The sequence below is a fragment of the Amblyraja radiata genome, chromosome 14 (assembly GCF_010909765.2).
Source record: "Amblyraja radiata isolate CabotCenter1 chromosome 14, sAmbRad1.1.pri, whole genome shotgun sequence".
NCBI lineage: Eukaryota > Metazoa > Chordata > Chondrichthyes > Rajiformes > Rajidae > Amblyraja > Amblyraja radiata.
In genome coordinates, this window is record NC_045969.1 from 35,298,279 (window position 1) to 35,326,088 (window position 27,810).

At 43.5% G+C, this 27,810-nt stretch overlaps 1 protein-coding gene and 1 long non-coding RNA gene across 2 annotated transcripts in view; one reads left to right on the forward strand and one right to left on the reverse strand.

The window, feature by feature from the left end:
- The window catches only part of epha6 (EPH receptor A6), a 519,829-nt gene that overhangs the window by 161,221 nt on the left and 330,798 nt on the right, over positions 1–27,810 (reverse strand). The gene's annotated exons all lie outside the window — the stretch shown is intronic.
- Positions 12,469–26,697, forward strand: LOC116980681. The gene is made up of 2 exons (XR_004414037.1): positions 12,469–12,570; positions 26,461–26,697. It is a non-coding gene; the product is annotated as an uncharacterized LOC116980681 (long non-coding RNA).

Sequence of the window (27,810 nt, forward strand, 5' to 3'; positions counted from 1 at the left end):
TGACCCTGCCCCCCTTCCTCTTACTTCCCACTATCAGTCTGAAGTCTCTGAAACGCCACCAAGCCATTCCCTTCATAGATGCTGCCTGATCTGCTGTTCTCTCCAGCACTTTTGTGTTCTACTCCCACTATTCTAATTACGGATCCTGACTCTGGGGCATCCATCCACCTAGACTACTCACTGAGGCTAACACCTGGCTCCTGTCTGCAGGTCATGAACCTTTCAGAGGACCACTGCAATTCCCCTGCCTCACAAAACCCAGACTACTGTCAATATTGTAAAATGGAGAGTAATCACTCTTAAGGGGAAACTGAGAAAATGGGATGCTCATTTGGCTGGCACAGGTTTGATGAGCTGAATGGCCTCCTGTTTTTCAACATTCCTCTATAGACTTGCCTGAAGAGGATGAACTCAAACAAGCTCTCTAATCATTTTAACAACTCTGAACTTGAAGGCTCCAAGATGGTGCTGGAAACATGGCTTGTGGTCTACTGTCTGACACTCTTGTACTTAGTATGATAGTGCCTAATATATAGTAGAGTGTCACTGAACAATGAGCAAAAAATAATAATTCCACTGTACTTTGTGGTGCAGCGGTAGAGTTGCTGCCTCACTGCGCCAGAGGCCTAGGTTCAATCCTGACTACGAGTGCTGCCTATACAGAGTTTGTACCTTCTCACCGTGACCACGTGGGTTTTCTCCGGGGGGCTCCGGTTTCCTCCCACACTCCAAGGGCGTACAGGTTTGTAGGTTCATTGGCTCTGATAAAAACTGTAAATTGTTCCTAGTGTGTAGGATAGCATTAGTGTAAGGGGGGTCGCTGGTCAGCGCAGGCTCAGCAGGCTGAAGGGCCTGTTTACCACCTGTATCTCTAAACTGAACTGAACTAAACATGACAGTAAAGTAAAGTTGAACCATTGATTTTCACTCCGGTAACACTGAGTTAAATAGCTACAAATAAAGCAGGATTTTTTAAGAAGCAAATGGTGTCTCTAAGAACTGCATAAACGAATCAGCTAATCACACCTTGACAAGTGTCCATCTTGTAGGTGAGTATTGCGTGGGGATGATATCTCCCCTGCTCAGCAGCTTGCTTTAACAGCTATTACCACCATGCGTGGGTTTGGACTTTCTAACACTTTGATTTGCATTATAAATATCACTTTTGAAGCATGTAATGAATAAATACAAAATTGCACATATCATGCAGTTCTACAAAGGATCCAAAACATCGAGGGTTATATCTCAGCTACTAATGAGACAAAATGTTTTCACAGCTAGGATGGAACTCCAGCAGCCAAACAATTAGGTAACAAGACTTTACTTTCTCAACGAATCAAAGATGCCGGGTTAAATAACAAGACAGAGGCTGGCTACAAGTTTATTTGAAAGTGCCACCAAAAAGCTAAAAACTGGATAGATCTAAATCTACGAAAGGGAAACCAAATTCATCTTTAGACAAAAAGAGACACGTACTGTTGGAGTAACTCAGTGGGTCAGCCAGCATCTCTGGAGAAAAAGGATAGGTGATATTTTGGGTTGGGCCCCTTTTTCAGACACGGTCCTGACTCGAAGCAGCACCTATCCTTTATCTCCAGAGATGTTGCCTGACCCGCTGAGTTGCTCCAGCATTTTGTGTTTAACAGTTATGCACATAGACTCTGATGAACAATATTGCATTGTTTATCTTTGGTATAAACCAGCATCTGAAGTTCTTTCCTAGAACATGGATAGGTGATGTTTTGGGTTTGGACCCTTCTTTGTTCTTCCGTCTGAAGAAAGGTCCTGACCCCCTGAAATGTAGCCTCTCCATGTTCTCCAGAGATGCTGCCTGATCTGCTGAGTTGCTCCAGCATTTTGTGCACTTTTATTGCAAACCAGCATCTGCAGTTCTTTGTTTCCACTTTTATCTTGAGCAAGTTTTAGGAGAGCATGAATAAATAGCACTATGTACCTCTGAGGCTTTCATCCATCAGAATCAGTCAAATGTAATATGTAAATTCAAAAGTCATTCGCACATGGAGGTCCAGAGTTTATGTATATAAATTGCACAAGGGCAGGACTAGTTTGATGTCAGGAAGGTACTTCTTTCCCCTGAGGACGGTAAGCCCAGGGAACAAGTTGGCAGATCATGCAGTGAGTGCTGATTGATTGTATCTCTACAAACATCAGCTGCATGAGCTGCTGGCTGTAGCCAAGATCATCCACTGTACAAGGGGAAGCTTGACGGCTGTATCATGGAAACCTCCTGGTGCTGCTGATAGGGTCTCAGAGCTGGCAGCTTAATCTGTTGAAACAAAGAACTGCCTCCTCCATTGCCAGAGTGAGGCCACACGCAACTTGGAGGAACAGCACCACATTTTTCGCTTGGGCAGGTTACAACCCAGTGGTATGATTGTTGAATTCGCTATTTTTAAGTAACTTCTACTCACACATGCCTCCTCTCACCCCTTGACCCCTTCCTCCACCCTAGTCATTTTACCAGTTCCACAGTTCATCCCTCATTGCATCCCCCTTGAGATCACACTTTCCCTAGCTTTAGATCATTTGTGGTCGGCCTTGATTAGTCCAGGTCTTTTCTCACTCTTCACCCCCCATCCCTTGTCTGAAGAACGATCCCGACCCGAAATGTCACCAATCTTTTTTTTAATGCTGCCTGACCCGCTGAGTTAAGGGCCTGTCCCACGAGCATGCGACTGCATACGGCAAGCGCGACCTAACGTGGTCGCTTGAGCCGTACGGCCTCGCGGGGCCGGTCCCTCTTCGATCGCCGGAGCCATATTGAGTTGTGCGGAGCTGGGCTCCGGAAAACTGACACTCCAAAAATTCCGCGCGGCAACGGCCTGCCGGCCCACAACCGTATTGAGGCCGTACGCACCGCCTCGACGCCGTACTCAGTGTCTTGACACCATACGTCACGCGCAAACTTCCCGCGGACTTCGCTCGAACTTCACGTCAACTCGTACAGGATCACTTGACCTCCGCGCGGCCCCTGCTTCCGGTTTGGTCGCGCTCGCCGCATGCAGTCGCACGCTGGTGGGATCACTCAACCTCCGCGCGGCCCCAGCTTCTGGTTTGGTCGCGCTTGCCGCATGCAGTCGCATGCTCGTGGGACAGGCCCTTTACTCTTGCACTTTGTGTCTATCTTTGCGTTAATTCTGCTTCTCTTTACACATATGCTGCCTCGGCTTGCTCAACGTTTGGGCATTTTCAGTTTCTGACCATTTTTCTTCTGAGGTCAAAAGGCAAGATACATTTTTCCCTAAACTTTCTTACATCTCCCATGCCACGTGTGCTTGGGGTTGGGTTCAGGGCTTGGAGGGCAGGGTGGTGGTGTGATTTTAGTTTAGTTTTGGTTTTAGAGATACAGCGTGGAAACAGGCCCTTCGGCCCACTGAGTTAGCGCTGACCAGTGATCACCCATACACTAGCTCTATCCTACACACTAGCGACAATTGTTTTACAGAAGCCAATCAACCTGCAAATCTGTCACAAGGAGAACGTAAAAACTCTGCATAGACAGCATCCGTGATCGAACCCGGGTCTCTGGTGCCGTTAGGCAGCAACTCTACCGCGACACCACTGTACCACCCAAATTGTGTTAAAGTTACCCAGAGGTTGGGAGTTGGGCTCCATCAGCTGGTCCTATCTGATGCAAACCGATAGTGGCAAAAATAGCTCAAATGAACCAATTAATACCAAATTCATGCATTGCAAGCAACACCACTTGGCCACTTGAGAAACCTCCCATATTTTGAGATATTGAAAGGAAAATATTCAGATGGAGGACTATAAAAATAACCTACAAAACTGTTGTGTTCTTCCATCATCTCTACATGGTGCACTTCAAACTGTTCTACTATTCCGGCTAACACAAAGTGTTATGTTTCTGCAGGATGCCACCATCTGTCTATTTGAGTAGAAAATTAATAGTCTGCTTGGAATGGATTCAGAGTGGACACGAACATCTGCTTCCAAGCTCAGAACAAAAGAAGCAAGAATCGTTTTTAATTATTTCAAGAGCAAAAGGAGAACATTGAGAATAAAGTTCTCTACACCTCTTATAGAAGTGTACAAAATCATGAGAAGAATAGATCGGGTAAATGCACAGAGTCTTTTGCCCAGAGTAGGGGATTCAAGAACCAGAGGACATAGGATTAACGTGAGGGGCGAAGGATTTAATAGGAACCCGAGGGGTAACTTTTTTACACAAAGGGAGGTGGGTGTTTCGAATGAGCTGTCGGAGAAGGTAGTTGAGGCAGGTACTATCGCAACGTTTAAGAAACATTTAGACAGGTGCATGGATTGGATGGGTTAAGAGGGATATAGGTTGAATGCAGAGAGGTGGGTTGGGGCATGTTGGTCGGCGTGGGCAAGTAGGGATGAAAGGCCTGTTTCAACGAGCTTGAGGCTCAGTTAGTGGACGAACTTGAGGCTCAGTTAGAAATTGGCAAGTATGATGTTGTGGGAATTATAGAGACATGGCTGCAAGAGGGCCAGTGCTGAGAACTGAATATTCAAGGGTATACCTCCTATCGAAAAGACAGACAGGTGGGCAGACGGGGTGGGGTAGCTCTGTTGGTGAGGAATGAAATTCAGTCCCTTGCAAGGGGTGACATTGAAACAGGAGATGTAGAGTCAGTACGGATAGAACTAAGGAATTGTAAAAGTAAAAGACCCTAATGGGACTTATCTACAGGCCCCCAAACAGTAGCCTGGACATAGGGTGCAAGTTGAATCAAGAGTTAGAATTGGCATGTCGTAAAGGTAATGCTAGGTTGTTATGGGAGATTTCAACATGCAGGTAGACTGGGAAAATCAGGTTGGTACTGGACCCCAAGAAAGGGACTTTGTGGAATGCTTCTTTGATGGATTCTTAGAGCAGGTTGTACTGGACCCTACCAGGGAGAAGGCAATTCTGGATTTAGTGTTGTGTAATGAACCGGATCTGATAAGGGAACTTATGAGGATAAGGAGCCATTAGGAAGTGGTGACCATAAAATGGTAAGTTTTAATCTACAATTGTAGAGGGAAAAGGGTAAATGGAGGTGTCAATGTTAGAGTTGAACAAAGGGGACTATGGGGCCATGAGCGAGGAGCTGGCCAAAGTTCACTGGAAAGATACACTAGCAGGGATGACAGTGGAACAATGGCATGTATTTCTTGGAATAATACAGAAGGTGCAGGATCAGTTCATTCCAAAGAGGAAGAAATATTCCACGTGGTGTAAGGGGCGACCGTGACTGACAAGGGAAGTCAGGGACAGTATAACAATAAAAGAGATGAAATACAATTTAGCAAAGATGAGCGGGAAGCAAGAGGATTCGGTAATGTTTAAAGTGCAACAGAAGATAGCTAAAAAGGCAATACGGGGAGAAACTACGAAGGTAAGCTAGTCAAGAATATAGAGGATGGTAAAAGCTTCTTTAGCTATGTGAAGAGGAACTGAAGGAAATCCACATTAGGCAGGAAATGGTGTTGGGTAGACTGATGGGACTGAAGACTGATAAATCCCCAGGGCCTGATGGTCTGCATCCCAGGGTACTTAAGGAAGTGGCTCTAGAAATCGTGGGCACATTGGTGATAATTTTCCAATGTTCTATAGATTCAGGATCAGTTCCTGTGGATTGGAGGGTAGCTAATGTTATCCCACTTTTGAAGAAAGGCGGGAGAGATAAAACAGGGAATTGTAGAGCAGTTAGCCTGACATCGGTGGTGGGGAAGTTGCTGGAGTCAATCATAAAAGATGAACTAGCGGCACATTTGGTTAGCAGTAACAGGATCGGTGCGAGCCAGCATGGATTTACGAAGGGGAAATCATGCTTGACTAATCTTCTGGAATTTTTTGAGGATGTAACTAGGAAAATGGGCAAGGGAGAGCCAGTGAATGTAGTGTACCTGGATTTTCAGAAAGCGTTTGATAAGGTCCCACATAGGAGATTAGTGGTCAAAATTAGGGCACATGGTATTGGGGGTAGAGTGCTGACATGGATAGAAAATTGGTTGGCAGACAGGAAACAAAGAGTGGGGATTAACGGGTCCCTTTTAGAATGGCAGGCAGTAACTAATGGGGTACCGCAAGGCTCAGTGCTGGGACTGCAGCTATTTACAATATACATCAATGATTTAGATGAAGGAATTCAATGTAACATTAGCTAATTTGCAGATTACACACAGCTGGGTGGCAGTCTGGACTGTGAGGAGGATGCTATGAGAATGCAGGGTGACTTGGACAGGTTGGGTGAGTGGGCAGATGCATGGCAGATGAAGTTTAATGTGGATAAATGTGAGGTTAACCTCTTTCGTAGCAAAAACAGGAAGGCAGATTATTATCTAAATGGTATCAAGTTGGGAAAAGGGGAAGTACAACGGGGTCTGGGGGTCCTTGTTCATCAGTCAATGAAAGTAAGCAAGCACGTACAGCAGGCAGTGAAGAAAGCGAATGGCATGTTGGCCTTCATAACAAGAGGAGTTGAGGTTTGGAGCAAAGAGATCCTTCTGCCGTTGTACATGGCCCTAGTGAGACCACACCTGGAGTATTGTGTGCAGTTTTGGTCCCCTAATTTGAGGAAGGACATTCTTGCTATTGAGGGAGTGCAGCGTAGGTTTACAAGGTTAATTCCCAGGATGGCGGGACTGCCATATGCTGAGAGAAAGGAGCGGCTGGGCTTGTATACTCCGGAATTTAGAAGGATGAGAGGGTATCTTATTGAAACATATAAGATTATTAAGTGTTTGTACATGCTAGAGGCAGGAAACATGTTCCCGATGTTGGGGGAGTCCAGAACCAGGGGCCACAGTTTAAGAAAAAGGGGTAAGCCATTTAGAATGGAGATGAGGAAACATTTTTTCACACAGAGAGTTGTGAGTGTGGAATTCTCTGCTGTAAACATGAGCCAGAAACCGTGTTTGATTTAAACACATCTTTAATCTGCACTAAAGCTTAACAACGTTGATGACAACAGGTTATCAGTGCATCCTAGCAGCTCGAACTGGCAGTGCCAGGAACGAGTGTTAGTATAAGTGTTACAGTGGGGTGGAGTTAGTGTGATTGGTTCACATGCACCATCAATCTACATCTGCCTCAGAGGGCGGTTGAGGCCGGTTCTCTGGATACTTTCACGAGAGAGCTAGATAGGGCTCTTAAAGATAGCGGAGTCAGGGATATGGGGAGAAGGCAGGAACGGGGTACTGATTGGGAATGATCAGCCATGATCACATTGAATGGCGGTGCTGGCTCAAAGGGCCGAATGGCCTACCCCTGCACCTATTGTCTATTGTTTCTATGCTGTATGACTCTCTGATTCTGTCCAAAAGCTGTAAATGTGCTAAAAATTAGTGCCAGAGTGTTCTGTTCCACAACCAAAATTCTACTCCATCAAATTAATTTATCTTCCATGTTCATAAATCATTGAGCAAATCCTCAGGTCTACACAGATCATCAGGCATTAATTTACAAAACGTTTACATCGGTCCCATGTTCCCATTGATTTACGTCAGTTTGTATCACCACCTCTACACCAGGGACAATCTGGAGTGACGCTAGCAGCCTACCTTGCCTTTACAATGTGGGAGAAAATCCATCAGGTAACAAAGAGAACATACAAACTCAATGTAGATAGAACAGGAGACCAGAATTGAACCTGGGACGCTGGAGATGTGAAGCAGAATTTTTAATTTAGTTTACTTTGGTGTAAATTAGAGATAGAGCGTGGAAATAGGCTCTTCGGCTCAACAAGTCCATGCCGAACCCAGGTCCAAACCAAGGCAGCAGCTCTACAGCTGCGCCACCACGCCACACCTAAATTCTACTCATTACACCATTGTGTTACTCACTTTAATCATGTGTGAATGTATTTGGTCTTAGTCTGGTATCTCCAGATTGCATGTGATCAGAAGCAACCTCCCATGGTTTTTAATGGAAGCACTGATTGTTTTAAGACAATGCAGGCGACGATTTAGTGACAGGCAACAACAACGATGGATTATTTTATCAAATACAACACTGTGTCTGCAATTGGTTTCTAAAACTGAAGAACAAACTAGAATCTTGCAGATGGGTACACACTATGCTCATCTTAGCTGCGATATCACTTCTGTGCAATGCCTTGTTCACTGGACAAACTGCACCCAAAAGAATAACAGATAATTTAGCATCTCTTTATCCCATTAAACTATAAAATTAGAGATTTAAACAAGTGTTCCTGTATTTTGCAGACATACATAAGGATGTGTGGTGAGTTCAGCATCTACCTTTGCGACGGGGGTTTAATTGGACATTGTTTTCACAAATGGTTTTTCTTTCAAACACGCAAAGTGCTGGAGTAATTCAGCGGGTCAGGCAGCATCTCTGGAGAATGTGGATAGTCGACCTTTCTGGTCGGGACCCTTCTTCAGATCCCTAATGAGTCTGAAAAAGAGTCCCAATCTGAAATGTCTCCAGCACTTTGTGTCCTTTTGTTTTGTCCATATCTGCAGCTCATTGTGTCTAGTTTTACTTTCAAATTGGTTCTTCATAACACTATCATGAAAGGAGGGCAAAAACTTGTTGCATGCAGTTTTATTCTATATTTCTGCAGATTAAATATTCGCCTGTGAGGGAGAATGTCAAATTCAGGATCTAATTGCTGTACAGAAGAACCACAAGGCTGATTACCAGTGCTGAAACTCTGGGCAGATTAAAAAAACATCAGTTCATAACTATGTAATGGAAAAGATTAATCCATTATACAGTTCAAGTTAAACCGCAACTAGGGCAACAATACAGACTGGACCAAAGACATTTACATGCATGGGCTTAGTATCAGTCTGCGCTGAGGAATGGAGTTATAAAAACTGGGGTCATTCCAAGGAAGACACATATACATTTATAAAGGGATCACAGGCTTCCGTGGAAGTACGAAATAGACTGTCATTTGTCATTTGTAATCAAGCATTAGTGCGTTTGTTCGTTCACAACGGCCGTGAAAAATCAATTATGTTTCACAGGTAAGTTCACAAATTATTATTTTTTTAATCTTCTGCAATCTTGATCTTTATTACCAACATTCTTGTTGCTGTTTTTTTTTACACCTTGTGCCAGGATCTGACATTGACATTTAGTTCCAGGTGACGTTCAACAATACCCATCTAATTTCAGATCCACATGCAGCATGGCTGCAGATAAACAACTCCCACCGGCCACTTTGTATGGAGGCTATTTTTAACTCTAATTTTGAAAAACAGCAATCTTGTTTCATCAAAGCACATGACAAATTATAAATGAGGGTAGTTTCTCCAAACCTGTTTCTGCTGAACTAAGTGGTGTTCTGAGTGCCGTTACATGAAGCATATCCATGATTAAACTTGTCTCATAGAGGAGCAGAGACAAAGCATTCATTTTATGTGGGTACACAAAAATGCTGGAGAAACTCAGTGGGTGCAGCAGCATCTATGGAGCGAAGGAAATAGGCAATGTTTCGGGCCGAAACCCTTCTTCAGACCCATTTTATTCTTCAGATTCAGATTCATTTTATGTGGTCAGGTTTTCCTTTAGTGTACAATTTGAGTAAGATAGGAGACCATAATCTTCCCCACAAATAATAATGAATGCATGATAGGTAGTGACATCACTTTTAGAATTTTTGTTTAGTTTGGTTTTGTTTAGAGAATTTGCATAAAATTGTCAGTGGAACCTAACAATCATTCAAAATAGAGGGCGACACAATGGTGCCGCTGGTAGAGCTGCTGCCTCACAGCGTCAGACACCTAGGTTCAATGCTGACCTGTGTGGAGTTTGCACATTCTCCCAGTGACCACGGGGGTTTTCTCTGGGTGCTCCGGTTTCTTCCCTCATTGCGGGGCAGAACAAAAATCCTGCCAAACATTGAGGACTTGAGTTTACAAGTGGGCATGAAGGGATCCAGTTTTTCGAATACAAAATTGCTCTCCATAATGTTAAATGGACTTTCACAGCAGAGTTTTGTGCACGAGTTATCTGAGCAAAGTTTGATCCCGCTGTCAACCAGTCTCAACGTCATATTGAGTACATGAATCATAATTTATTATGACCAGCACGAATCGTCCTAAAGATACCTAATTTTGCATAGGGATATTTATGATCTAGAGCCTAAAGTTATAAATTAAACCAAGCAAAAGCTAACAACAGTCTAAAGATACCAGTTCTGACAAATGGTCTTGGATCTGAAATATTCATGTTTATCTTTCTTTAGACGTTGTCTGACCTGCTGGGGTTTTTAGTCAGTTTTGTTCCAATGTTAGGGCAATAACCATTTGAATAGATAGAGCTTTAGTTTTCCCCCCGTGTTGTAGTTCCTGTAGCAGCCTTCAATCACCTCAAGGAGCGTAAGTACATTCATTCTCACTAACACAACAACTGTCTTACCTGTAGGTCACATCTCATAGAGCCATAGAATTATAAAGTTATACAGCACGGACAGAGGCTCTTCGGCCCAACCTGTCCATGCCGATCAAGATGTCCCAATCCTATCTGCCTGCATTTGGCCCAACTGGGTGAATTTCCATCAGTCTTTTCAATATGAAATAATTCCACTGGGTGGCACCAGCAATGGTCTGTCTGTCCATTCCTTCTTTGTGTTTTAATAGTATGTGTTAAATTTATGTTTTTAGCGTTCTTTAGCTTGTTTTATGTGGGGGTGGGGGGGTTGGTGGCCGACTAGGAAAAGGGGAGATGCAGCGAGACCTGGGTGTCATGGTACACCAGTCATTGAAAGTAGGCATGCAGGTGCAGCAGGCAATGAAGAAAGCGAATGGTATGTTAGCTTTCATAGCAAAAGGATTTGAATATAGGAGCAGGGAGGTTCTACTGCAGTTGTACAGGGTCTTGGTGAGACCACACCTGGAGTATTGCGTACAGTTTTGGTCTCCAAATCTGAGGAAGGACATTATTGCCATAGAGGGAGTGCAGAGAAGGTTCACCAGACTGATTCCTGGGATGTCAGGACTGCCTTATGAAGAAAGACTGAATAGACTTGGTTTATACTCTCTAGAATTTAGGAGATTGAGAGGGGATCTTATAGAAACTTACAAAATTCTTAAGGGGTTGGACAGGCTAGATGCAGGAAGATTGTTCCCGATGTTGGGGAAGTCCAGGACAAGGGGTCACAGCTTAAGGATAAGGGGGAAATCCTTTAAAACCAAGATGAGAAAAACTTTTTTCACACAGAGAGTGGTGAATCTCTGGAACTCTCTGCCACAGAGGGTAGTTGAGGCCAGTTCATTGGCTATATTTAAGAGGGAGTTAGATGTGGCCCTTGTGGCTAAGGGGATCAGAGGGTATGGAGAGAAGGCAGGTACGGGATACTGAGTTGGATGATCACCCATGATCATATTGAATGGCGATGCAGGCTCGAAGGGCCGAATGGCCTACTCCTGCACCTAATATCTATGTTTCTATGTTTCTATGTGGAGTTCGCGGCCTTTGCTGGAGACCGAATTTTGAGAGCTCCACCGTGGGAAGCCTACGGGACTTTAACATCGGTTTGCCAGCAATCGACCTCACTGCTCCAACCGTGGGTGCTTGCGGACCTAACATCACGGAGCTCGTGGTCTCTGGTCAGAGACCGACTTCGGGATCTCCAAGCCGCAGGCGCATTGACCGCCCTGATGCGGGTGTTTCGACCGCCCCGACGTGGGAGCTTCAACCGTCCCAACGTGGGAGCTTCGACTGCCCCGATGCATGGTTTGACTACCCCAACCATGGGAGAATAAAGAGGAAGAACACTGGACTTTTTTGCCTTCCATCACAGTGAGAAATGTGGGGGATCCACTGTGGTGGATGTTTATGTTAACTTTTATGTAGATGTAGATGAGTGTTTTGTTGCTTTTTTTTCTGTATGGTTGCATGGTAATTTGCATATCACTGTACCTTAATTGGTACACGTGACAATAAAAGACCTTTGAAACCTTTGAATATGAGTTCTGTCAGTGGTTCTCGACAGTAAATGAGTCAAACAGACAAGCAAGATCTCATCTGCTAAACTAAATGATTTTGTCTGGCACATTGTAAGAAAGCCACAATTAGACAATGGAGGAGAGAAAGGGGAAAATATAAGCCTGAATACGTTATTGAGTCATAAGAGACATATAGTGTGGAAACAGGGCCTTTGGCCCGACTTGGCCACAGCGACCAACATGTCCCATCCACATGTCCCACCTGCTTGTGTTTGGCCCAGATCCCACTAAATCTGTCCTATCCATGTGCCTGTTCAAATGTTTCTTAAACATTGCAACTGTACCTGCCTTAACTACCTCCTCCGGCATCTCGTTCCATACACCCACCATTATTTGTGTGAAAAATTTATACCTCAGGTTCCATTAATGTCACCCCCTCACCTTAAACCTATGTCACCTGGTTGTATTAATGTGTGTCAGCAACTCCCGTTCAGGACAGAATCTCCTACATTCAGTCATCTAACAATTCTTACAATCAATGGCCATTTTAATTAGATATTGGGACCAGCATCCAAGGAACTGGAGCTGGAATGGAGTCTTTGGAAATTTGATAGAGAAGTCTGCCAAGGATAAATCATAGCAGTGCACAAACTGCAGGTAAATTGCTGTCGAACCACATTACCTCCCTCTGGAGTTTGTCGCTTTAATGTTATTCATGAATATATTTGAATTTAACATTTGGAAATGTATTATAATTCATTTCTGATTTGATTTACAAATTCATAATTATACCTCAAAATTAAGAAAATCTTTTTGAATTGATGTAAACATGTATTAATTAATAAACAAATTAAGCAGCTAATTTATGGATGAATTTCTAAATGTATTAATTAACTTTGAGATTATTTTGTCTTGATCCTGAAATGCTTTAATAATTTATGGATGAATCTATAAACATATTAATTACCTTTTAGTGCATTTAAACACTCCTGTGTCATATAAACACTCACAATGCTGCAAGCTGCAAATGGCTGCTTTGGAATGAGGGCTAAATCCTTCAATTTGGGTGTAGTAGGAAGGAGAATTTGAGGTCGAGCTAACCACGTCACTTGCATTCTCTGAAAGCGTGTCTCTATATACCACTTATTACAAGTACAGCAGCTGCTCTTTCACAACGTGCTGGAGTAACTCAGCATCTCTCGTGGACTCTGGGTTCCCGAAACATCGCCTATCCATCTTCTCCAGAGATGCTGCGTGACCCGCTGAGTTACTCCAGCACTTTGTGTTCCTTTTTGCAAACCAGCACCCGCAGTTCCTTGTCTCTGCAGCTGTGGTTTCACTCCCAGTTGAATTAAGGAGAGCATTTAATACCTGGGACATTAACTATTTATATAATTATTCAATTAATTATATTTATCACTGTAGAATTATTTATAAACTGGTAAGTAAGTAATCTGGAAAACAATAGTGGAAGCTATTGCCAATGTAATGCTTATTATATAATACTTCAGTTTTCCTTTCACAAAGGCATTAATTAAAAAAATACATAATATACTATTAAATGCGATTATGGTCATGATTAAATAGATATAGAAGAATGAGCAACAGGGACGTTATATATACATGGGCCTGGTGCTCATTCTTCAACAACGATCATGAATTTTAACCAATTCCTAACTTTTCTATAATCAATAAACTGAAATAGTACAAATTTACTAAAAAGCATTATTTTTACTTTTATTACTTTTAATTTACTTATATACTGTTTGTAGTTACTTGGTAACTACATCTTACAGACCTGAAGAAGGCTATAAAATACTTAATAGGCCTGACTTTGGGGTGAACATGGGATGGGGACTGGACATTGTGCCTTCCTCCACAGTGCTATCCACTGTGGGGGGATGATTTTTTTATTTGTCTATTTGTAGTCTTGTAGGTCTGTGTCCAAGATGGCTGCCGTGAAGAGAGAGTGGACGCTGGCACGAATTGGTTGCCGCTGCTCCCTCTTCACACTGTGTTTTTGATTTTCTGTTTTTGGATTGAATCCTGTTTTTAATTTGTGTCTCTGTGATGTCCTTATTGTTATATTCCGATTATATGTTATTCCGATATACTATGTAAGGTGTCCTTGAGATGTTTGAAAGGCGCCCATTAAATAAAATTTATTATTATTATTATTATTAATCTGCGCACACTTCTTTCCTGCTGTATAATATTTGTTGTGTCAAAAGTTTCCCCAATATAAATCTAAAATCTGGATCTGTTTATATTTTGTACGAGGCATTTTTAGCATGTTAGATGTATATTTCATTATGTATAATGTTTCAACTTTTAAAATCTGAAACCTTTAAGAAAATGCAAGTGATGCAGGAAAAAGCAGTGGTGCAGCCTGCAGAACTGGTGTCTCACAGTGCCAGGGACCTGGGTTCAATTCTGTCCTCAGGTGATGTCTGTATGGAGTTTGTCAGTTGACCGCTTGGGGTTTCTCCCACATCCCAAAGATGTATTGGCTAGTAGATTAGCAGGGCCACTATAAACTGCCCCTGGTGTGTAGGTGAGAGGTAACATCCGGAGGCACTGATGAGAGTGTTGGGGGAATTAAAAAAACCAAACTAATATAGGATTACAGTAAATGTGTGGTTGATGGTCACCACAGACTGGATGGGACAAAGGGCCTGCTTTAGTGCGGTATCTTTCTATGAGGCTCTACTATATAGTTACTTGTTGAGAGTAAATCTGACGGATTAGATTATATTTGTTATTTGAGTTTAGTTTAGAGATACAGTGTGGAAACTGGCGCTTTGGCCCACTGAGTCTGCGCCAACCAGCGATCACCCTGTACACTAGATCTATCCTGTACACGAGAGACAATTTACAGAAACCAATTAACCCCCGACAAACCTGGGAGAAAACCGGAACACCTGGAGAAAACCCACGTGGTAGCAGGGAGAACAAGCAAACTCTGTACAGGCAGCACCCGCAGTCAGGATCGAACCAGGGTCTCATGAGCAGTAAGGCGGCAACTCAACTGCTACCCACAGTGCTGCCATATAGTCATATTTTAGCAAAACCTTTCACTGTGCGAAAACCTCTTCAGGAATCGTGTCTGGGTTGAATCGTGACCATCAGAATGTTGGCCGGGTCATTCCTGGGCACTGTTTACATTGGCACAGTACAGATCTGCCCAGCATGTCACAGAACAAATAACACCATAGGTCGCGCAGTTACAATTTCTCCACCGATGGCAGAAGTTGAAATTTTGGTAGGAAAAAAATCCCATTCATTCATCATTCACAAAAATAACGAGGAAAATCAAATACCAGAGGGCACATCTTTACGGTGAGAGGGGGAATGATTGAAAGAGATCTGCTGGGCTTTTTATTTTACATGGAGGATGGTGGGTGTCTGGAACATGCTGACGGATATGGTGATGAAGGTAGATACAATAAAAACATCTGAGAGACTTTTAGATAGGCACATGGTTATGCAAGGAATGGAGGGATATGGATTATGTGCAGGCAGATAAGTTGGTCTTGGCATCATGTTCGGTACAGACATTGTGGGCCGAAGAGCCTGTTCCTTTGCTGTACTGTTCTATGCCCTGTGATTACCTTCTGCAAGGTCTGAGAACAAGGCAGCAATTAAAGAGTGCGCTGTCATACTTAATTCCTGCGCACACACTCTGCAGCTTTACTTATCTCTGGGCGTCAGGAGCTCTCCTCATTGATCACAGTCTGTTTTTAGACAACCATTTGTGACTTACATGCTGAGATCAGTGTAAGATAGCACACGGCTGACAGTGGATTGCTGCTACTCACAGGACGGGAATGATGGGGACGATTCATTGCACAGGGTATGAGTGAGGCGGATACACCACAGGGCAGCGTCCCCACTCCCCCACAGGTTCCTCCTCCTCCCTGGTAGCATTTGCTGCCAGCTCCCAGTGGCTGCCATGGGGAGACCTCTCCAGGTGCCCACTCACTTCATGCCAAACAACATGGCCTGGCAGTGGTGTGGCAGCTGTGAGCTCTGCATTCACATCCAGACGGCAGGCGACTGCTTTAGCGCGCGAGTCACAGGCCAAATGCTGCAGCAGCACTTTTCAGGTTTTCCTACCCAATTTTGCCAATTCTCTCAAGAGGTAGAAGTCTACAGTATATTAGCTCCACATAAATCAACTATTCAGCGAGCCATGAGTTTTGTCACACAGGGAGTGGCGGGTACCTGGAATGAACTGCTGGCGGTGACATGGAGGCAGATACAATAGTTGCATTTAAGAGGCTTTTGGATAGGCACATGGATATGCTGCGAATGGATGGATATGGATCACACGCAGGGAGAGGAGATTACTTCAACTTTGCATCATGTTCGACATGGACACTGTGGACCGAAAATTCTTGTGTTAAAAAATAGGACACAAAGTGCTGGAGTAACTCAGCAGGTCAGCCAGCATCTCTGGAGGACATGAATAGGTGACATTTTGGGTCATAGGTTCATACATTATAGGAGCAGAATTAGGCCATTCAATCATGGCTGATCTATCTTTCCCTAACAAGAACATTCTTCTGCCTACTCTCCACAACACTTGGCATGCCAACTAATCAAGTATCTGTCAATCTATGCCTTAAAAACACCCTTCTGGAGAAGTGTCCTGACCTGAGACTTCGCTTATCCACGTTCTCCAGAGATGCTGCCTGACACGCTCTGTTACTCCAGCACTGTGTTCTTTTTTGTAAACCACATCTGCAGTTCCTTGTTTCTATATTTTCTCTGTTCTGGTGTTGCACTTTGCCATAAAGTAGGAAATGCAGTTTCTAAGGTTGTCCCTTTAGTTTAATTTAGTTTAGTTTGGTTCACTTTATTGTTATGTGTACCAAAGTACAGTGCAGAGCTGTTTTGTTGCGTACTATCCAGTCAGCAGAAAGACTATGCATGATTACAATCAAGTCGACCACAGTGTACAGATACAGCTTAAAGGGAATAACGTTTAGTGCAAGATAATGTCCAGTAAAGTCCGATTAAAGATAATCCACACCGGCTGATTTCACACTCAGACGTGGTGTTGCTACAGCTTTCTGCACCATCTCTGCTAGCTCAACCACTCTCTGGATTACCGAGCCTGCTTCGGGTTTACTTCCACAGGTAGAGATTAATATGCTCAGTTAAACCTCTAACACCATTGGAGAGAAATTAAATTCACAGTCATCATTTCACAACTACTCAAGCCCCAGCAGTGAGATGCACCAAGCTATCAAGAATGTGATTGCCACTTACTGCCTTAATTTCTAATGAGATCCCAATCTGACTTGAATCTTAGGAAAGACATAAAGTGCTGGAGTAACTCAGTGGGTCAGGTAGCATTCCTGAAGAATGTGGCTAGGCTATGTTTCTGGTTGGTGCCCTTCTTCTGACCTGGACACACTACCCCAACCACATGTGCTTCCCTAACACTTGCCTGTGTCGCCCACTTGTGCCTCATGGCTTCCAGCTCTGGTTCCAGATCTACCAATTTGGACCCGACCTGGATTTGAGGTACCAACGCTCAATCCGTCACTTCTTGCAAGAGTTCTCCTTCCATACCCTGCATCCCACACTGGCCACCATGCCCCAGCACCAGCAACCCCTCATTCTGTCTCTCCTGCAGCTCCTGGCCTTACTCACCCAGACCTTCAATGGACCTCAACTCTGATCCTGATGTGAATCTTTGATTGACTAGATTAGCAAAAGCAGAACTTGACTTGACTTTTTTCCAAATTCCTCTACTATTTTCTTATCCAATTCCTTCAATTTTATAAACTATTTAGTTGCTTTAATATTCCTTGAATTATAAATGCAAAATCTATGAACTTTTATGTAAAATTAAGAGAGGCGTAGACAGGGTAGACAGAACCTTTTTCCCAGGATGGAAAATAAAATACTCGAGTGCATAGCTTTAAGGGGTAGTCCACTGCGGCGACCTAATTCGCGAGTTCAGACGAGTTTTCCCTCGACTCATTCTCGCAGCATGGTCGACACGAGGTCCTAGGAGGTCTTTGTAACTCTCCTTCATGCTCGAGAGTAGTCCTCGCGTACTTGAGGTCTCAGCTAGGTCGCGGCATATTTTTTAACATGCTAAAAAATGCCCTTGAGTGTGTGTGTGCGTGCTTGCGTGCGTGCGTGTGTGTGTGTGTGTGTGTGTGTGTGTGTGTGTGTGCGCCAACGGTCGATCCGGCTCGTGGTTTCATCGCTGACGGTCGATCCAGCTCGAGGTTTTTCAGGCGAGTGCCCTCAAGCTTGAAAGTCGAAGACAGTCGCTGAGAAGTCGCGTCAATGGGTCAGGCCCTTAAAGATGAGAGCTTTAAGGTGATATGGTTAATATATGATGAGTGTTTGAAGGCACTGGTCTGCACTCGCTGGAGTTTAGAAGGATGAAGGGGTACCTCATTGAAACTTACTGAATAGTTAAAGGCCTGGATAGAGTGAATGTGGAGAGGATGTTTCCACTAGTGGGACAGTACAGGACCAGAGCCTCAGAATAGGCTCAGAATAAAAGGACATACCTTTAGAAAGGAGTGAGGAGGAATCTCTTTGATCAGAGGATGGTGAATATGAGGAATTCATTGCCAAGTCAACGGATATTTTTAAGGCAGAGATTGACAGATTCGTGATCAGTAAGGGCATCAGTGGTTATGAGGCAAAGGCAGGAAAAAAGGGTTGAGAGGGAAAGATAGCTCATCCACGATTGAATGGTGGAGTAGACTTGATGGATCAAATGGCCTAATTCTGCTCCTAGAACTTATGAACATGATTCCTTGATCTACGAACCTGTGACATTTTTAGTGATTAGGTATATTAGATTATAAGATCTAATGTTAGTGGAAAATAATTCCAATTCCAAATACATTGCCCAATAATTAATGGAGAGCACAAGCATCTGCATAGAATAAAGGTGTTGAAGTAACTCAGTGGGTCAGACAACATCTCTGGAGGACATGGATTGGCAACATTTAGGTCACGACTCTTCTTCGGTCAATTACTGATGTTTAACTCAGTTACTGCCATTTTATTTTATATGAAGGCTGTGACCACATCTGTGCCTTAGATCAGTCACTTCCATATAACTTTATACTAGTTTAGTTTAATTTGGAGATTCAGCATGGAAATAGAATCTTTGGCCCACGGGGTCAACGCCGACCATTGATTGCACTAGTTCTCTTTTAACCTACTTCCTCATCCACTTCCTACACACTCAGGGCAATTTAAAATCACCCAAGATCAGGGTGGAACCCGGGTGTCTGGCCTTGTGAAGCAGCAGCTCTACCGTTGCACCACTATGTCATCTATATTCTGCCTAGCAGCACCTCCCTTCCAATAATTTCAATCAAACAGTATTCAACAAATCAGCTACTTGTAAGGGAAAATCAAGAGAAAACTGCAAACGTTGAAAATCTAAAGTAGAAATAGAAATTGGTGGACATGCTCAGCAGGTCAAGCCACATCTGTGGGAAGCGAAACAAAGCTAATGTTTCACGTTGAAGACCTTTGCTCAGAATGCTAGCAGGATCTTTGACGGGGGGTTGGGGGAAACTTTTTTTTATCTCTTACCTCGACGGAGATGCGACTTTTTCCGTATCGTATCTTTGTCCGCACTGCGGCCTAACATCGAGGAGCTGGCTGGCTGGGGTCCAACTATGGGAGCTCCAACAGCGGAGCGTGCAGGACTTAACATCATGGAGCTGACGGTCCCTGTCGGGGATCAACCTCGGAGCTCTAACTGCGGGAGCCTGCGGACTTTAACATCGTGGAGCTCGCGTTCCCTTGTTTAGGGACCAACCTCAGGAGCTCCAAGCCATAGGAGCCTCGACCGCCCTGATCGTGGGAACACCGATCGCCCCAACGCGGGAGCTTCGATCGCCCCGACTGCGGATGGTTCGACTCCCTCGACCTCGGGAGAATAAAGAGGGAAGCAGTTTAAACTTTATTGCCTTCCATCACAGTAAGGAATGTGGGGAATCCACTGTGGTGGATGTTTATGTTAACTTTTATCTAGTTGTGTGTCTTGTTGCTTTTTTTTAGTATGGCTGTATGGTAAATCGAATTTCACTGTACCTTAATTGGTACACGTGACAATAAACAAACCTTGCACCTGAAATATTGGCTCTGTTTTTCTTCGTACTGATGCAGCTTGACCCACTGAGTAAATCAATAACCTTCTCACCCATTCACTGGGACCAAACTCCCCATCACTGATTCCATCTACACTTCACGCTGTCTTGGAAAAGCAGCCAACTATATCAAAGACTTGTCCCACCCCAGTTATTCCTTCTTCTCTCCGTTTCCCATCAGAGAGAAGATACAGAAGCCTGAAAGAGTGTACCATCAGACTCAGGAACAGCTATTTCCCCTCCATTATCAGGTTTCTTCCATAAACTAGGATACTGTCCAATTCACCTCTACCCTATTGTGGATATTGTACACCTCTGGAATTGGTAAGTTACAATGTTGAGAGCTCTATTCTGCACTCTGCATCTTCCGCTTCACTTTACCTATTGTACAGCTTGATTGTATTTATGTATAGTATTTGTCTTGAGTTGATTGGAAAGCATTCAAAACAAAGCTTTTCACTGTACCTTACACGTGACAACAATAAACCTAAACCCAACAGTTCTTCATCAACAAACCAACTTCTCATGCGAAGACTGCAGGATATCAGCTTGCAACATATTAATAATCTCATCAGTGTGGATTTCATGTCAATAAAATGTTTCTTCCTATTGTCACATTTCCACATCATTAGTTCCTAAATTGACGTTTCTAATAGAAATTGTCCATGTAAATTTGCCACACCGTTCATCTCTCCCACCACTGACAGCATCATGATGTTCCAATTTTGAAAGATTGCACTGCATTGAAGCTGTGATGCTTCCCAAGTTTTGATATCGGAAAATAAATGAAAAGCATCAAGGTACAATTTAATAATAAGGAAGGTGAGTTTCAAAATGGATCAGAACTACAGTGGTGGGAGCTTAACTAACTATGTCCACCTTCTAGAAAGAAAGAATTACAGATGGACACAAAGTGCTGGAGTAACACAGCAAGTCAGGCAGCATCTCTGGAGAACATGGATTGGTCATGTTTTGGTTTGAGTCCTGAAATGTCACCATGTTCTCCAGAGATGCTGCCTGAACTGCTGAGCATTTTGTGTCCTTTTATGTCCACCTTCCAACCACATTTCACCCAAAGATAACTCTGAGCCTTGACCCATGCAATGCTATCGTGAGCAACAATCCTAGAATGGATCCAGTGGACAATGGAGAGCTATTCGTGCTCAATGCTCAACTATGAGAAAGGTCATTGTTACTGATATAAGTTTTCTAATCCAGGGTTATGTCTTGTGCTCACTGTTAACCTCTGAGAAAGGTAATTGTTATTGATGCAAGCCTTCTTATCCAGGGATATATCTTGTATTTTTCAGCTGCTATTGTTGGATTCAAACTCATGTCTCAAGATGAACATTTTTTTTTACACAGTGAGTGGTGGGTGCCTGCAACATGCTGACAGAGGTGGTGGTAGAGACAGATATGATATATTTTAAGAGGCTTTTGGATAGGCACATGGATATGCAGGGTATGGAGGGATATGGTCATGTGCTGGCAGAGGAGATTAGTTTAACTTGGCATCATGATTCTGGTGATTATGTGGTTCTTGTCCTGCTGGACCTATCTGCCGCCTTTGATACAATGGACCATGGTATCTTAGTATCTCAGTTACAGCACCTAGTGGGCATTTGTGGCAGTGCCCTGGGATGGTTCAGGTCTTATCTGGCAGTCAGAACTATGTGTGTAAGCCTTGCTGGTTTTGAATCCTCCTCCGCTCCTCTGTCATATGGGGTTCCACAGGGCTCAATTTTAGGGCCCCTGCTTTTCTCACTGTACTTACTTCCTCTGGGTTCCATTCTTAGAAAGCATGGCATCTCTTTTCATTGTTATGCTGATGATAGCCAACTATATATGCCGCTGAGGAAGGAAGATGCATTCTCTGTCAAATCACTTCTGTTATGTCTTGATGACATTAAATCCTGGATGGCCCTAAACTTTCTAGGATTTAATGAAAAGAAGACAGAGGTGATATTGTTTGGTCCCAATGGCTGCCGTGAACCTCCCCCTGTTGACTTGGGTCCCCTGGCACTGTATGTGAAGCCAACAGTTTTAAACTTGGGTTTTAAGATGGACAGTGATTTTAAATTAGATCATCAAATAGGCGCGGTAGTAAAGTCCAGCTTCTTTCATTTAAGGCAGCTGGCAAAGGTGAAGCCCATTCTTGAGCGGCAGCATTTTGAAACAGTAATCCATGCCTTCATCACATCTAGGCTGGATTACTGTAACGCACTCTATTTTGGAGTTACTCGATCTTCCCTGGCTCGTCTCCAGTTGGTTCAGAATGCTGCTGCTCGCCTTTTAACTGGAACTCGAAAGAGGGAGCACATAACGCCAATTCTGGCCTCTCTCCACTGGCTGCCGGTGCACTCTCGAGTTCATTTTAAGATTCTTTTATTTGTTTTTAAATCTTTAAATGGCCTCGCCCCGCCTTACCTCTCTGAGCTGCTTCATCCCTACGCTCCTGCCCGGTGCCTCAGGTCAGCTGATCAGCTGCTCCTGGAGGTACCGAGGTCTAAGCGGAAGCTCAGAGGGGATAGAGCCTTCTCTGTTGCTGCTCCGGCGTTATGGTACACTCTGCCGTTGCACATCAGACAGGCCCCCTCACTGTCCATCTTCAAAACCAATCTTAAAACCCATTTCTATTCCTTGGCTTTTGACCCTGCATGAGACTTTGCTCCTGTTTTAGTGTTTTTAATGTTTTTTTTAAATTGTTTTTACTCTCTCTTTTAATGTTTTTATTGTCGTGTAATAATTTTTTGTCCATGATTAGTCATGTACAGCACTTTGTTGCAACAGTGGTTGTTTTTAAAGTGCTCTATAAATAAAGTTATTATTATCATGTTCGGTGCAGACATTGTGGGATAAAGGGCCTGATCCTGTGCTGTACTGTTCTATGTTCTCTGACACTAGTCCAATAACTCAACCACCGGTCTGGCTATATTCAATGAACATTACAAATCCCAATTATTTGTGTGAATTATGGGGCACAATGTATGCCCACATTGTATTGAAGGCTGTATTTGAAGGTTAAATATTGAATTGATTAAAAGATTGTTTGATTGATTGAAAGATACAGCATGCAAACATCCCTTTCTGCTCACTGAGTATCGATCACCCATTCACACGAGTTCTATGTAATCCACTTGTTCATCCACTTCTGACACACGCGAGACTATTTACAGTGGCCAATTATCAAAAAACCTGCACAGGTTTAGGATTTGGGAGTAAACCGGACTACTGGGAGGAAACCCATGAAGTCACAGGGAAAGCATGCAAACTCCACATAGACAGCACCCGATGTCAGGATCAAACCTGGATCTGTAGTACTACGAGACAGCAGCTCCACCAGCTGCACCACTGTGTCTCCCTTTTATATATTAAATATATTTTAAATACACTGTTTATTGGCATTATGCTAACTTTTTTTATTGCACTTATACTGTCTTTCCACAGGAGTGAAAGTAATTTAAAGAGTGTTTAATAGTACCGTCGTTGCTAATATTGCTGATTTAACCCATTGGTGCTGATTGCATTTCTTAACAATATGTTCTTCCGGTACTACTTACTTTCATCTCCCTCTCTATTGTTGGCCATGCATTCCCCATCACGCGTTCCTCTTCTGCTTCACCTGCCATGCTTATCCTGCATCAGTGCTGAGGAATTTCCCACAACTTCCCATGTGGGAGTGCAGTCAGGAACACAATGGTGAACAGCTACCGGCAAGTTCGGCACCTCTATGTTTGTGTGTGTGTAAGCGGGGATCAGGGGTGGGAGGGGGAAGGAGGAACTGTTGGTATTTTTCTGTTCCATCAGGTTCCATATTTGAACAAGTTACTTTAAGTGGGTCTTGCATCATTACCGCCCATCAACCAGGGGAACCAATAGCTGGCACAGCCAGAGCTTTGTTCAACTTATTGTTCAACTGTCTGGCAACTGCACTGAAGCACCACAAATTGTGACTCCAAGGGGAGCCAAGTCCGACACCGTCCAAGGATGTTGACGTAAATAAGCAGTGTATGGTTTTGTCAGGGGGAAGGTAGAAAGTGAATTACACCTTGGATTTGCTGGTCTTTCTGTGCTTCTACAAGCAATGTGTCAATTTAGTGGCTGTAATAAAGGTGGGAATATGCTGGTCTTTCTGTGCTTCTACAATGTGTCAAATTAGTTGCTGTAATGAAACTTTGTTGAGAGACAATCAAATGCAATAATTCATGATTAAGATATACAAATCCTGATTATTTGTAATCAGATTGTATGGACTATACCTTGCACTGATCATTTTTCCTTTATCCTGTATCTGTACATTGTGGACAGCTTGATTGTAATCACCTATATTCTATCCGCTGACTATAAAAGCTTTTCATTGTACACGGGACATTAAACTAAACTAAACATACATTAACAAACTTACATTAGGATTTCTGCCATAAGACATAGGAGCAGAATTAGACCATTTGGTCCATAGAGTCTGCTTCGCCATTCGATCATGGCTGATCTATTTCCCCCTCTCAACCCCATTTTCCTGCCATCTCCCTGTAACCTTTGGCACCCTTACTAATCCAAAGCTATCACTCTCTGTTTTAAAAATACTCAGTGACTTGGCCTCCACGACTGGCTGTGGCAATGAATTCCACAGATTCACCATCCTCTGGTGAATCTACACTATTCCCACCTTTATGTGAGAACAAAAGCAGAAGGATAATCTCCATGGACCTTTATGAAGTATAAGTTTCTCTGAGAATGAACATTGCAGAACGATGGTTCTTCAAACATTACCATCCAATTGAGCACAAGGTTAACGCCAACATTTCCTTGCACATGTGCTTGCAGTGCGCTAACACGCTCTTTCTATACCATTATTATACTGCAGATTGAGCAAGTCCTTGCAGATCCTGGCCCATCCCGAATCATCACCCACAGCTCCGCAACCCTGCTGCATATTCAGAGCTGCATATTCAACGGTGCATGCATAGAAATCCTGGACTTACTAATATTTAAATGACTAAAAAACCTGCAGTTTAATTCCGAACCGTGGGCATTAACCCATGAGAACTGGCCCAATTCTTTTCAAATGAACTAATTTCATGGAACTAAGGTGCGTGAGTAAATTAATTGTTTTAAAAGGGAGAAATTACCAATGGTAATCGATCCCGCAGTACAAGCAATGTATCTTTGTTAAAGTGCTTGGGTGTACATGCAAAGCAATACCCACCACGTTCATATAATTTGTTGCAATACATGGCTGAATAATAAGTAACACTTTTTTGTATGGTTACAGGAATTCTAATAATGTCATTTTCTCTGTGGAAGAGGCAGTCAGCTTCACTGCTTGCAGGTTATGCTATACTTGGGGAAATCCAAACTGTTAATTGACACAAGCGATCAGTTAACAGTACCTGACGTCTGAAGCGCATTGACTGTAATTACTCTGCGGTGAAATAATTTATTAACCAAAAGAACTAAATAAAACATTATCTCAGTCTATAACATCAAACTGACAAACCTACTATGTCCAAGGAACAAAACTGATTTGATAGATTTGTTTGATATGTTTGCAAGTTTCACCCTTCTCTAAGAGATGAAAAATATGTTGAAACAGCCACTATTTTTTAATTAAAAACATGATACAAAGTGCTGGAAAAACTCAGCGGGCAGCATCCCTGGAGAACATTGAATGGTAATGTTTCGGATGGGGACTCTTCTGTAGAGTTGCAGCCTTCCTGACTACGGGAGCTGCCTGTAGGGAGTTTGTATGTTCTCTCTGTGATCGTGTGCGTCTTCTCTAGGTGCTCCAGTTTCCTCCCACACTCCAAAGATGTATAGGTTTGCAACTAATTCTTTTCCGTACATTGCTGGTCTCAGTGGGCTGAAACGCTTGTTTTCCACGCTGTATTTCTAAAGTAAAGTTCAGATCCATCCAAGTCATCCATCCGAGGCCTGACCCACTGAGCAACTCCAGCACTTTGTGTCTTTTTTGTAAAGTGGCATCCGCAGTTCCATGTTTCTCCCTTTTCGAAATTTCCCTTGCTTGTATCGTGCTGTATGATTCCTTTCTTCTGTAATGCAGGGGAATGAGGAAGGGTTGGGGAATCATGGTGAAGGTCTCAGTGCATCCTCTGTTCCATATCTTCAGGTTGTTGAACTTCACACAGATTTCACTCTGGGGTTACTTCATGCTGATTCACATGATGAATGATTAAATAGCTTTTTAATTGCTGTTAAATTATTCCAGCTAAACTGTGATTTCATGCAAATTCTAAGCCATAATGGCATGCAGTGAATCATTTACCAAGATTTAGAATTTGGAACAATGAGAGACGATTAATTCTAATTTTGTAACAGTGGAGAATTATGTGCGCGAGTGGGCATTTATGAATATATCCTGATTGCTTTGTTCTGGTTTATGCAGTGGAAATGGATCGTTCGACACGGGAACAGAAGACAGCAAATCTAAACCACAGACAATCCTGACGTGCGCAGAGTGGAAGTGTTAAAATGCCATTAATGAATCAGGATCTGAGCATGAAATTACAAGTGGATTGAAATCCTGGAAGGAACTTTATTACTTTTAGTCCACATTAACAGAAACAACAGGACAACGAAGGTGTAAGACCATTATTGGAAATTAAATAAAGAGCAGCTGTTCCCTGACCTTGTGGAAATTAAGTAAAATTCAAAAGTGTTATTATATATCTTAATTAAATCTCGAGTTAATTCATTAGATTTTGATGCTTATTAAAGCAATATAATTTCAGTCAGCGAATAGAATGGGGTGGATTATAGTGATGGCTGGTTGATGATTCTTTAGACATTAGACTCTAAGGATACAGCGTGTAAACAGGCCAGACGGCCCACTAAGTCGAGGGCGACTAGCGATCACACCGTACACCAGGGGTTGGCAACCTTGTTCTGCAAAAGGGCCCGGGACGCATGTCTGTGAGCGGATGGCAGGCCGCATCTATCACGTGTACACATGGATCCCGCCACTTCGAGGACGCCAATCGTACTCACTTGTTCCCGGCCTATTGACAACCCCGATCCCGACCAAAGATCATAGAGCGGATCTTTGATCCCGACAGTGAAGCCCAGACGCAGAAGGTGCGCGACGGTGCCAGCGCCTTTGCGCAGGATGCGAAACAGTCAGAGCTCGGAGCTCGGCGCTCCTTGGCACGGCTCCACCATTGCGGCCCCAGCGCAGGCCTCCTTCAGCCCTTGTGTCACCGTGCCTGGGCACCGCGGCCTCAGGCCCGGGTGGTCCTGGAGATGAAGGAGGTCTGTGGGCCGGATTATTACGGATTACAGGCCACATGCGGCCCAGGTCCATAGGTTGCCGAACCCTGCCGTCCACTAACACTATCCTACACACTAGGGACAATTTACAAGTTACAGAAGCCAATTAACCTACAAACCATCACGTCTTTGGAGTGTGGGAGGAAACCGGAGAACCGGGGGAAAACCCCGTACAGACACCACCCATAGTTAGGATCGAACCCAGGTCTCTACTGTTGCACCAATGTGAACCTTGTGCTGCCCGCCGGTTCTGTACGGAAGCACTGGCTAGCTGGGCACTTGCATCTGCGACTGTGCAGTGAAGTGTGGAGGTATGCTGGAGAACTGATGTGGGCATATCAAAGCTAACACCTACCAAACCCTTAGACATGGCACCAAGCCCAGAGCAGTTAGGCAAGGTGCTAAATTGAAGCAGCCAGATATACCTTGTATCTGGCCCCTGAGCTCTGTCCCAACCATAGCAGGTTCA